This window comes from Triticum aestivum, chromosome 5B (assembly GCF_018294505.1).
Source record: "Triticum aestivum cultivar Chinese Spring chromosome 5B, IWGSC CS RefSeq v2.1, whole genome shotgun sequence".
NCBI lineage: Eukaryota > Viridiplantae > Streptophyta > Magnoliopsida > Poales > Poaceae > Triticum > Triticum aestivum.
Genome location: NC_057807.1, coordinates 317,654,564 through 317,665,437, shown reverse-complemented (window position 1 = coordinate 317,665,437; position 10,874 = coordinate 317,654,564).

The window sequence follows — 10,874 nt, the reverse complement described above, 5'->3', positions numbered from 1 at the left end:
TTAGCAATTGCAAAAATAGCGACAAGAGCGCAAGAAGGGTAGATATAGCCGCAAACTCCAAAAGCAACAACGACCACATGGACCCAGCGATGGAGCGGGATGAGCCAGGTCACGCCAAATCAAGTTCGGAGAAAATACCCAATCATAATGATGCGGAGGGACGATCTCACAAAGCCGCCCCAGAACAGGAAGATAGTCCGGACGACGATGCATTCATCATCCCGAACGAACAAGTGGAAGGAGACAACCTCCACAGAAAGCTCGTGGCCACCACAAGAAGTCTAAAAAAGCAGAAGCAGCGGCTCAAGGCCGCACAAGAAAAGCTCAGCCGAAGATGGAATAAAGTGCTAGACACCGAAGAAAGATATGGTGTTGACCGCCATACGAAAAGCTATCCAAAGCGCAAGCTACTGCCAGAATTCGACGACGCGGCCGTTCCACCAAAAGAAAATTCGACCAAGAAACCAGATGTACCGCTTCACAACCATCACAGAGCGGCTGCGGATACTGCACACGATCTACGTGAGCATTGGGACAAGAAGGCCAGTGCAGCCAGGTCCATTTATGGACCTAAAAGACACACCCGGCGAAGGAATATGGTCACCCAAATGATCACACAAGCCAGATACCAGTCCGGAATAAACTCCGGACACAACAACAGCTGACTACATGCTACAACGCGTCCAGATACAGAGGGGCTGCTCACCCCCTGTGCTTCACCGGAGAAGTACTGGACCATGAATTCCCACAAGGCTTCAAACATGTGAACATAGAAGCATACGACGGCACCACAAACCCAGGGGTCTGGATCGAGGATTTTATCCTGCATATTCACATGGCTCGTGGGGATGACCTCCACGCCATCAAATACCTTCCCCTCAAGATGAAGGGACCAGCTCGACACTGGTTGAAAAGCCTCCCTGAAAACTCAATTGGGAGTTGGGAGGAACTCGAAGACGCTTTCAGGGCCAATTTTCAAGGGACCTATGTCCGGCCTCCGGATGCAGACGATCTAAGTCACATAATCCAACAGCCCGGAGAGTCCGCCCGCAAGCTTTGGAATAGATTCCTCACTAAGAAGAATCAAATTGTCGATTGTCCGGACGCCGAAGCCTTAGCGGCATTCAAACACAGCATCCGTGACGAGTGGCTTGCCAGGCACCTCGGCCAAGAAAAGCCAAGGACAATGGCAGCCTTAACAAACCTTATGACCCGCTTTTGCATGGGTGAAGATAGCTGGCTAGCCCGTAAAGGCACCAGCGACCCCACCACATCCGAAATAAGGGATGGCAACGGGAAGCCAAGGTGTAATAAAAACAAACGCCAAAACAAGGAAGAGAGCCCGGATAACACGACGGTCAACGCCGGATTTAGGGGCTCTCGACCCGATTAGCAAAAGAAGCCACTTAAAGGCAATAAAGAGGGACCGTCCGGCCTGAACAGAGTTCTTGATAGACTATGCCAAATTCATGGCACCCGGAGAAACCTGCAAACCACACCCATAGAGAGTGTTGGGTCTTCAAGCAAGCCGGAAAATTAAACGCTGAACACAAAGGGAGATAAACACCAAGTGAAGACGAGGATGAACCTCGCCAGCCGAACACTGGGGGACGGAAAAAATTCCCACCAGAGGTTAAACAATAAACATGATCCACGCGACTCACACATCCACGAGAAGGCATGGACGTGCACCCATAGACGTGCATGAGGTAGAGCCCATCGTACCTACATCTCATTACTGGATGTCTCGTCCGATCACTTTCGATCACATGGACGGCCGAACTAATATTCGGCGCGGAGGATCATAGGCCTTGGTGCTTGACCCAATAATAGACAGATACTATCTCCCCCGTGTCCTCATGGACGGCGGTAGTAGTCTCAATTTAATATACGAGGACACTATTCGCAGAATGGGGATAAACTCATCCAGAATTAGCCAAAGCAACACCACCTTTGAAGGGGTGATACCAGGCGTTGAAACCTACAGCAGGGGCTCCGTTGTGCTGGAAGTAACACTCGGCTCACCAGGCAACTGCAGAAGTGAAAACTGCTCTTCACCATCGAACCCTTCCAAAGCGGCTATCATGCATTGCTTGGAAGACCGGCCTTTGCCCGCTTCAACGCATTGCCGCATTATGGCTACCTTACACTCAAGATGCCCGGTCCCCGTGGTGTCATCACCATTAGTGGAATAATGGAGCGCTCTTCGCGTGCAAAGGAACACGCAACGGCCCTGGCGGCCGAACTGTAAGCGACCTCCAAATATCACATACATGCCTGGTCATTAAGACCACATACACGGTTAGATGAGTCCGGTAGCCCGGTTCAACCAGGGCACCGTATATGTACCCCCATAGCGGAAACCAGGGGCTATAAATTTTTAATACAACCCCACACTTGGCTCGACCTTATTGACAGGCCAACATTCTACACTTTTATTATTAATCGCATACTTACGTTGCACTCTCCTACGAGATTTTCTTTTTTTATAGACAACGTTCGTGCGAGACCCTTCTAGGATACGGCACAACGGAGACAAAGGCGCAGACGTGCAGCAGGGCCCCATTCAACAGGTTTCTTTTTAGATTAAGCCCCTGTGTAAACCTTTTCTACTGCCTCTTGTTGTTTAACCGTCCCATGGGTTCTATACCCATAGAGGATACTGCTATTTTTGGCATTTGGCCATGGCAGACTAAATTGCACGTACCTAGGAATTAAGGCCTTATAATAGGCTCTTGTCAGCCTCTTTTCCTTTACAAAGACCGAATACCCTCGGGAGTGTTCGGCGTCACGAGTTTGGCCGTATATGCATCAGCTCTGAATCATGTCTTTGGTCAAATGTTGGGTTTGCCCGGCTCCTGGGTTTGCCGCCTTACGTTCCGTTATCACCGGCTAAGGCAGGCCAAAGGAGAACTACTGCGATTGTGCCCTGGGTATTCCGGATGAGCGCCTCAGTAGAGAAAGCCAAAAACTGACTGTCATGATACAGCGAGAGACTGTTCAACCACTCGAAGACTCACCGGAATCCCTAAAGATTCCTCCACATTAACGAAGGGCCGTTTCTCGGCCATGTACACACGTGCCCGTATTCGGATGCACGCGAAGGTACCAGGGGCTACATAGTAGCCCCACCATTATACTCCCATGGCTAAGCGAAAGTGTTACAGCTATATAGTCCGGTTGCCTAGTTCGACGTGCGATCACCTCCTTAATGGACCAAGACGTTGGATCAAGTGTGATTAAGCATATTCTTTGTGAACACCCCCGCATTATATGCGTGGGGGCTGAAGCCAACGACTGCTATCTTTTGGACTGTTTATACATATAAAAATAGCCGCAAAGGGGATACAATCATACTTCGGGGCAAAAGTATAAACATAGCCTCATAATTAAACCAAAACATTGTTTTTTACAATGATTCGACTTATCACTCAAATAAAACATTCTTCGAGCACTGCGCCTCTATTAGGCGGGCACCTTCTGTGACTTGCGCCAAGTAGTGCTCGACCGGATATTGGCCTCCCGCCGGATCCTGGGTCGCTATTACAGTGGCCTCCATATCCGTCCAATAGGCTTTAACGCGGGCTAGCGCCATCCGCGTACCCTCTATGCACGCCGACCTCCTCATGGCGTCAATCCAAGACACGGCTCCAAGGAATTGATGCACCAAACCAAAATAGCTGTCCGGCTTAGGCCCCTTCGGCCAAAGATGGTCTACTACAGACCACATTGCAAGCCCGGACAGCCTGTGGAGCTCCGCCATAGCAGCCACCTTCTCATTCAGCGGCAGCGGGCGAGTGGGAGCATTGAATTGCGACCAGAAAAGCTTCTCCACTTCTTCATCACCTTGACCCACGAAGAACTTGACAGCATCAGCTGCACTATTCGCCAAGTCTGCATATGTGTCTGCAGGACTCAAGCGCCCCGCCAGGGGAGCATACTTCGGATCCAAGAACTTTGTCTGCAGTAAGTATGAGCCCCCAGCCACAATTTTGTTGGCCTGTTGGAGCTCTTCCCGCATACTGCGGATCTCGGTCCGCATCTCCTTGGCTGCATTAAGTGCCTTGTCTAGCTCGGCTGAACTAGCCTTATTCTCTTTTTCGAGGAGTGCGTACCGGTCGGCGGCATTCTTTAACTCCTCGGCCATTTCAGCTATCTTTTCTTCGCTTTGGCGATGAGCAGCCTATTCGGCTCTCAATTCTTCGGCCGCCTTTAGGGCAGCCACATTGCTAGCCCGAGCTTGTTCCTTGGCTTGAGCAAGTTCCGCCCTCAGGGCCTCCACGGTAGCAGCACCATCGGTAGTGCAAACACATCGCATTATTATTATGCCCCTCTTACATTTCTTATACATCATAATAAGGGAAGCAGAGCACATACCCTGTGACTCCTCCAGCCGTTTATTCACCAGCGTGATATCGACATCGATGGATCCGATCTGCCTCCTCGGTTCGGCAACTTCAACAGACTGGTCGGCTGCTGGATCCTTGTATATCTGCGCACATGTGCTGCGCAGACATTAGTATACGATCCCCTGTTTGCCGGCTATGGCGGGCAACCAGAGTCTCAGGGGCTACTATCTATAGGGAGCATACCTAGTGTGCGCTTCATAAGCAAAAAATTGTGCATTTCTCACTACATACCTCAAAGCCTTTGAGCAGGCTTGTAAATGGCTCATTCAAACCGCGGGTAGCGGATGAAATCTTCGTGAGCACCGTGCTCATTAAAGAGCGGTGATCCTCCGAGAGCGCGGCTCGCTCCAAACGGCCCGTCAGTATGTCCGGCCGGACACTGAACTATGACAGACCCTTCTCATCGCCCCCGTGGGATCCAAAAGCTCCGGGCTCAGGGTGGCTGACGTATTAGCCTCCGGCTTTGGCAGATGCGGACTCCTCCGTGACGACACCTCCGTGTCGCCCGCCTCATGAGGCGGAGAGTTGGGTGGAGTCTCACTCTCCATCATCTCTGGACGAAGGTCCCCCGAAGACGAACTCTATTGAGAAGAGCTGCTCGCCGGACTACAAAAAACGTAGTCCTGGTTATGGATCTCGAAGTAACATCACACCTTCGAATTAATGAATAACTTACGGCTCGGTAGAGGGCTGGCCCGTTGGTGGGCATGATGCGGTGAGGGTGCTCGTCGCGGCAGAGCCCCCTGGTGATGCTTTCTTCCCTTGCTTGGGCTTCTCCGCCTCCAAATCTTTGGAGGCAGCCCTCTTCTTCCCGCGTGGGGAGGAGGCTTTGGCCTCCCCTTTCCGGCTATCCTCCATAGGAGGGGTAGCAATTTCCCTGGTCTGGATGCGTAGCGTGTGAAGTTTGGCTTCACTGCCCTTTCCTTCGCCTTTCCCTGAAGGGATTTTGCTGAGCGCCCGGCCCAACATTTTTGCAATAGTGGGACCATGCGAGCCTTCGGGAAGTGGCGCCGGACACCTGATTCTCTCCGCCTTGTTGAGCCATTCCTGGCCACGGAAGGATTTTCAGAATAATGGTAATGATAAATATAAATGAAGTGTCCAGCTTTAAGGTTACTTACTTGGGCATCTAGGCGGTTGCAGCTTAGGCCCGCATCCTCGATGGTGTCCGGACACTTTACATGTGGTCCGAAGAATAACTTGCACATCCCTTCGAGCGTCAGGCCGAAGAAGTGCTTAATGGTCCGTGGACCCTCAGGATTAAACTCCCACATCCGGAGAGACCGACGCTTGCACGGCAACATCCGCCGGACTAGCATTACCTGAATTATGCTGACAAGATTTATGTCCCTCTCAATAAGCTCCCGGATGCAATTCTTCAGTTCTGGTACATCGCCAGCAGGCCCATAATTCCATCCCACATTGGTCCAAGACGCCAACTGTGACGGAGGGCCTGAGCGGAACTCGGGGGCAGCTACCCACTTTGTGCCTCTGGGAGCAGTGACATAGAACCATCTCTGTTGCCATACGTCGGATACTTCCGGAAAAGAACCCTCTGTCCATGGAGCATCAGCATTTCTGCTTATTATAGCGCCTCCGCACTCCGCATGTCGCCCCTCGGTCATCTTCGGCTTCACATTGAAGGTCTTCATCCATAAGCCGAAGTCTGGGTTGACGTGGAGAAAAGCCTCGCACACAATAATGAAAGACGAGATGTGCAGGATGGCGTCTGGAGCCAGATCATGAAAATCCAACCCATAGTAGAACATGAGCCCCTCACGAAGGGGTCGAGGGTGAGGCCCAGGCCTTGGAGGAAGTGAGGGATAAACACGATGCTCTCGTTGGGCTCCGGCATGGGGATAACTTGCCCCGGAGTAGGAAGCCTGTGCTGGATATCGGCAGTCAGGTATCCGACCTCCCTAAGCTTCGCAATGTCATCCTCTTGAATCGAGGAGGCCTCCCACTGGCCTGTTGTGTCGAATCCGGACATACTGGGGGACCTGGGGTGTTGGAGCTTAGGTTTTGGGTGCTAGAGCTCGAGGTGCGAGAAGGGTCAGGAGAGGTGGAGAAGAGGCGTAGGCCTTGACCCCTTTATAAAAGGGATGAATACCAAGAGTCCTCAGCATGACCGCTTGAGACTTATCTAAAATACACAGAATCATACCAACGGTCGCCGTGGGGTCACATATGCCCGCATTGATAAAAGAGCCCGTATTAAGGGGGACACGATCTCTGCTTTGGCAGGACGTGCTAATAAAACCGCCTCGCAACGCGAGTCAAGGTGGAGTAGGAGACGCCGGTTCGTATTGGACCAGGCCAGGATGCAAGGGCACGATGTGCAAAAATTGCCAGCAGAACGGATTTATGCTAGGGTATGTGAAGATCATCTTGCAGATCTGGACACGGTCTACGTGTTCGATAACCATCTTGGAGTATTCGGAGGAGGAAGCCGCCTTGCAATGCTGAAGACAAGACTGCGCGCCGGACTCATCGTCATTGAGGCCTGGTTCAGGGGCTACTGAGGGAGTCCTGGATAAGGGGGTATCCGAACAGCCGGACTATATACATCGTCCGGACTATAGAAGGATCAAGATACAAGACTCAAGACTTCGGCTCGTGTCCGGATGGGACTCTTCTTTGCGTGGAAGACAAGCTTGGCGATCCGGATATTATGTTTCCTTCCTTGTAACTGACTCCATGTAAACCCTAGCTCTCCGGTGTCTATATAAACCGGAGAGCATGGTCCTTAGAAGGCCGATCACAATTACAATCATACCATCATAGGCTAGCTCTTACGGTTTAGCCTCTACGATCTCGTGCTAGATCTACTCTTGTACTACCCATATCTTCAATATTAATCAAGCAGGAAGTAGGGTTTTACCTCCATCGAGAGAGCCCGAACCTGGGTAAACATTGTGTCCCTTGCTTCCTGTTACCATCAGCCTAAGATGCACAGATCGGGACCCCCTACCCGAGATCCACCGGTTTTGACACCGACACCCACCGCCTCTAGTTTTTTGATCTCCTCCGTGATGAACTCCTGCCTTTCCAGAGCTTGCTTCCTGACCTTCTGCTTGACGGGCCGCGCATGAGGACAGACAGAAAGATGGTGCTCAATCACTTCCCTGGGAACGCTGGGGATGTCGAAGGCTTGCCATGCAAACACATCGACATTCGCCCACAGGAAAGTGACGAGCTCGCTTTCCTATTTGCGTTCGAGGGTGGAGCTTATGGTGAAAGCTCCCCCCGAACCGTCCTCCTTGACAGGCACCTTCTTGGTCTCTGGTGGTGTAGCTCTGGACTTCTTGCTCTTGCCGACAGATCTCTATGGCACTTCCTCAACAGGAGCGCAACACCCCAAAGAGGTGAGCTTGCCGGAGTGGGTGTGAGGGGTCTCGCCGGTCTTCTTCCCTCCCGGGCTCCGTCGGCAGGAGCAGGTGCCTTGGTAGCAGTTGCTGCAACTGCTTCCCGGTAGAGTTGGTCAGCGCAAATCAATGCATCTTTCTTGTCAGAGGGGACGGTGATGCACTACAAAAAAAATACACTTCCGTGATGATACGTGTTTGTCACAGTAGGTCGCGTTTTTTGTCATGCATGTACATCCATGATGATTTTATGACAAAATCAAGATAGTCATACCTGTGCTGTCGTAGAAGTGTTCCATGACATTACCAAAATTATCATCACGGAAGTGTCCACTTCCATGACGATAAATCACACGTCACAGAAGTGCTTTCGTCAAGGGTGACCGACACATGGCATCCACCATAACGGAACGCCGTTAAGCTATCGGGTCAGGTTTTGGAACCGATAACCCATTAACAGCTCTGACCAATGGGTATTTTCCACGTGTAAAATCATCATTGGCTGGAGGAAACACATGTTGGCTCATCGTTGGGACAGATGTCATGCACTCATTGGACAGAAGGCGCCTATGATACGTCGACACATGGCATGTCCCATCAAGTTTAAATGGGCCGGCCCAACTAAAGGCCCACAAGATTTTGCGGACCATAATGGGCCGGCCCAGCTAAATGCCCATGAGATTTTGTGGACCATAATGGGCTGGCCCAGCTAAAGGCCCACAAGATTTTGCGGGCCATAATGGGCCGGCCCAAATAAAGGCCCACAAGATTTTTGTGTGCCATAATGGGCCGACCCAGGTAAAGGCCCACAAAATTCTTGTGGATCATAATGGGCCGGCCCAGCTAAAGGCCCACGAGATTTCACCGACACTAACGGGCCGGCCTAGCTGTAGGCCCACAAGATGTATGTGCAACGATACAGGCAAAAGGCACAGCCAAGAGCAATGCACAGCTAAACTTCTTCAATACCAACCTTATGGTAAGAGTAAATATAGATCTGATGTGTAGAAAATGGAGGGCAAAGGAAAATAAGCCGCATAGTGATGTTACATGAACAACTACCTGTCAATATAAGTACACTGATAAAAGACAGCATGTACTTACAAGAACAATGCAGAGCTAAAAAAATCATTGGCATTGGATATATTCTACACTAATGTAACCATTCATATAGATCAGATAATTTGGAGCGAACAATTGATAAGCAAGCTATCATGCATACTACTGTCACATAATGAACCAGGTATGTATGCAAGTATAGTGATACAGGACAACAGGTACTAACAAGAGCAAAGCAGCTTGCAGCATATTTGCGATATCCTGTCGTTCTTTTCGAACCGGAATTCTTCTTCGAGCAGATTTCCTGCAAAAAAGATCCGTAAGGCACATGAGGAAAAGTAGAAGTTCAAATTGTCATGTGATTTCATAGACAGTACCTCATCCTGGGAACGAGACCAGTGCATAACAAGGTTTTTCCATTCAATGTCTTCTAAATTTAGCATAGGAGACTTCACCGGAAATTCGTTTATAGACTTGCCATCAAAGTGTGATTTCCTCAGGTAACACCGATACTGCTGCAATGCTTCCTTGAGAAGAACAAGCAAACTTTACTCGTCATGACTATCCAGATTGACCCTCGCCTACTTACAACAATGTAATGTAAATCATTGATGTGTTCGATCAGCAGAAAACAAGAAAATAATAACCATGTATGTGGAGGATATAGCTACTGAGTATAAACCGGCCAGGAGGGTCCGGTTCACCCTTGACTATGTTAAAGTCCATGAAGATCCAGAAGATGGAGCTTTACTAAAAGAAGCATAGAAGCCCGAAGCCCAAAGGCGGATTAGGGCCCATAGTGGTAAACCGCCATGACTATGTAAACTTGTAGTATAAGTTAGGAAAGAGAGACCGATCCAGACACTTTGTATGAGTCGGCCTCGGGGCTCTCTAAACCGGCCGGGTGTGGCCTGTGTATATAAAGGGGCGACCCGGCGGCAGTTTAGGGACAACAGACAACAACTCAAGACTCAGGCAAGCGTATTCCGCTCCCTGATGATCGAAACCCAATCAATCCCATCACAAACTAGACGTAGGCTTTTACCTTCATCGAAGGGGCCAAACTAGTATAACTCACGTGTCCCTTTTCCGCTTTAACCCCTTCAGGCTAACCCGTTGCGATGGATCCACGACTAAGTCCCTTCACGAGGACATCTGACGTGATAATTCCACGACAGTTGGCGCCCACCGTAGGGCTATCGCACGATGGTGTCGAGTTCTTGAAGGGCTGCTCTGAAGGACTCAAGGGGTACGAGATCGGCCGGATGACCAAAAGTCGTCGCGGCAAGCTTTACATCGACGACAAAGGATGGGGCCCCGAGGCCGGCTCAATCGAGTACCGGTACTAGGTCCCCTTCAGCGGAATTCATGTCTTCATTGGCAAGATCGGCGAACCAGGCCCTGAGCCGGACATCTACACCGACCTCGTCGAGATGGCTCAGCGTACGAGTCCAGCCCGGGTTACGCCCGCCGTGAAGCGTGCGTTCGTAGGATGTGTCCATGGGATCGGATCTGAACCGGTGTCTGAGGGCGACACGGCGGTATATTCCGACGGTGAGTCATCCACTGGCAAAACCGAGTCCTTGTACCAGATTCATGACGGTATGCCCGAGGGATATTCCGATGGCAACAGTATTCCGGACCTCCCTGAAGCGCCGAGCCGAGTTGCTATTTACATGGCCGGCACGCAACCTGTGTTACAGTCTTCATCGACCGCAGCAATGACTACCGAATCAGCGGCCGCGGCAGGTACCTCGGCGCGCCAGCCGGTGCAGGTTCTCTCTAGTTTAATGGACGCTTGGGCGACCTTGTTAACCGCGACAGTCACCCCGGATACGCAGGATCAGCACAATGCGGAAGTTGCGAGGCTGAAGGAGCAGATTACGCAGGCTAAGGCAGACCTGGTGGCTGAGGATAATAGGATGGCTGAGGAACAAGCCGCTCTGAATGCTCAAGCACAGCAGATACAAGCACAGAATTACCGGCTCATGCTAGACCGGACCGCGTCAGAGGAGGTGTTATGAAGGAAGTATCGGTCGCG